Here is a 2,353-nt window from a genome sequence, read left to right on the forward strand (position 1 = left end):
TACAAAAAAAAGACCATGTGCAATGAAAGGATCTTCCAGGTAAAAAATGCTCAATATGGCTTGTGGCAGGAGCGACGTCAGGGTTGCTGTGCTCTCCCGTCGCCTCCTTTACTGTGCCAAGCTTTGGACTTGCACCCTCCTATTCTTGCCCGCCACGACTTTGATTGTATATATATTTTTTTATAGGGAGGCTACCTTTCTTCTGCATGGCCACAGTTCTCCTGCTTCTAGTGTTGTGTACCCAAGCCTTGTGAGCTATGCGTGTACAACACTGTCTTGGCCTACACCCCTCTGGCGCTCGGGCCCTCCGTGGCCCCGTCTCTCACGGCGCTCCCCTCTGCAATGCTGCCCTCTCACAGGGCTCCCCGCACCACTTCCCCCTCTTCTGGGGTTTCTCAGCTGCCCTTCTCTGGAGCCGGGGTCCGTACACCCCAAACTCTGTGCCCTCACTAGGGCTGGGGTCCTCAATCTACTGTGAGTCCACTATAAGGCCTCTTCCATCCCCTTATAGCCTCACCCAAACCACTGGGGTAACAATAGGAAACATAAACACCAGCCTCTTGGCAACAACTTAAACATAAGTCACTAGCTATAACTATGCTCAGTCCTATCGGGTTTTCTCTCCTACCACAGTGACCAATGCTGCTCTGGCATTCAGGTTATTCCTCTCTTCTGGCAAGGAGCTCCTTTATCCTTAGCTGATGGGCAGGGAACTGCCTCTGGCCTCCTGCCTGTGCTTTATATAGGGGCCAGGCCCTGCCCCTTTCTTCAGCTGGCTAGGCAGGTGTAAGCCATTAGCTCCCTTTGGTTGCCTCAGCAACTGGCACCTGAAGGGTTATCCCAGCACTTCTAGTAGCAGGCACCCTAGTGCCCTGCTACATGGCTGGAAAATCCTCTGGAAGGGCCAAGTTCAGGAACTTCCTCTTTTCTTTACATTATGCAAGATTTCTAAGTTGAAGAAAAAGAGCAAGGAGTGAAAAAGTTGCTTCCCCTAAAGCTCCCCTAACACAGGAACATCACCCTAGTGACATTGCGTCCAGCAGGACATGTCTTATAGGAATTAAACACGTTGATGCCCAAACAAGTACGAGCTCACAAGCCTCTTCCCACCCACTTGTGACAATACCATCTCTGCACAAACTGAAGGGGCTCTGTGAACCCGTTGTGTCTGCCCCCTTCAACACCACGTGCCTTTCACAGCTTATTTTTGGATCAGCTGTAAATCATCTCTGAGCCATATTTTACACAAAGTCAATGCCCTCCTGATGCTCAGAGCCAGTATAAGTGCTCCAGGGCACTTAGGACAGCCTAGTGATCAGTGCAGGCCAGGCAGACGTACCAAGATGGTCTCACTAGCTCCCCTGCTCTGCCTCGTGGTGCTCTGGGTCCAGGGTAAGCAGCAAATGCAGAGGGAAGTTGTGTTATTATAGCAAAACCATCCTTTTTTCTAGAAGCAAAGAGCCCAAGGAATTGGCTTTCTCTGATGCTTGAAAATGTTCCAAGAAATGCACTGCCTTGGCAGGTAGGGACTGCAACCGAGACAAAAGACTGACTTAATCCCCAATACCAGGACCCAAAGCCCATTGGAGTGACCAGAAGTTTTTCTGGGGATTTCTAGGGGCTGAGGCTGTAACCTAGATGAGCAATGACGAAAGGGCTGGAAGGAAAGAAGCACTTCTGGCTGCATGTTAGCATTTCAGGCAGGAGACAAACTCACTTAATTCTGTAATAATGCACACAAGGAACATTGCTGAAGCATCCAAATTGTCGAATCAGACTGGTTACTTGGCTTGCTGGAGGCACTATGTTAATTCAACTTTTGGGGGTTTTGTGTTTTGTTTTCTTTTTACGTCTAGGTTCCTCCGGGCAGATTGTGCTGACTTAGACCCCAGAGTCCCTGGCGGTGTCTCCAGGAGATCGAGTGACCATCAAGTGCAAAGCCAGCTCCAGCCTTATTTCTTATAGTAGCTCTGGGAATACCTATCAGCTCTTATCCTGGTACCAGCAGAAACCTGGACAAGCTCCAAAGCTCCTTATCTATAACGCTGTCACCCGGCAGTCGGGAGTCCCAGCCCAGTTCAGCGGCAGTGGGTCTGAGACTGATTTCACTCTCACCATCAGCAGTGTTGAAGCTGAAGATGCTGGAGATTATTATTGTCAGCAGACCAGCAGTGCTCCTCACACAGTGATACAAACCCACACAAAAACCTGCCATGCTGCCCAGACCAGCACCACAGCTGCTTCCCGAAGAGACACATGATCGGCACAACTGCTACACTCAATACCAGCTCAGGGGTTTCCCCGGGACCCAAACACATGACTTGTTGAGCCACAGATACCGTCACGCTGCCCC

At 50.3% G+C, this 2,353-nt stretch overlaps 1 pseudogene; it reads left to right on the forward strand.

The window, feature by feature from the left end:
- Positions 1-1,343: 1,343 nt before the first annotated feature.
- Positions 1,344-2,353, forward strand: LOC106740047 (immunoglobulin kappa variable 3-11-like; annotated as a pseudogene).

This window comes from Alligator mississippiensis, chromosome 2 (genome assembly GCF_030867095.1).
Source record: "Alligator mississippiensis isolate rAllMis1 chromosome 2, rAllMis1, whole genome shotgun sequence".
NCBI lineage: Eukaryota > Metazoa > Chordata > Crocodylia > Alligatoridae > Alligator > Alligator mississippiensis.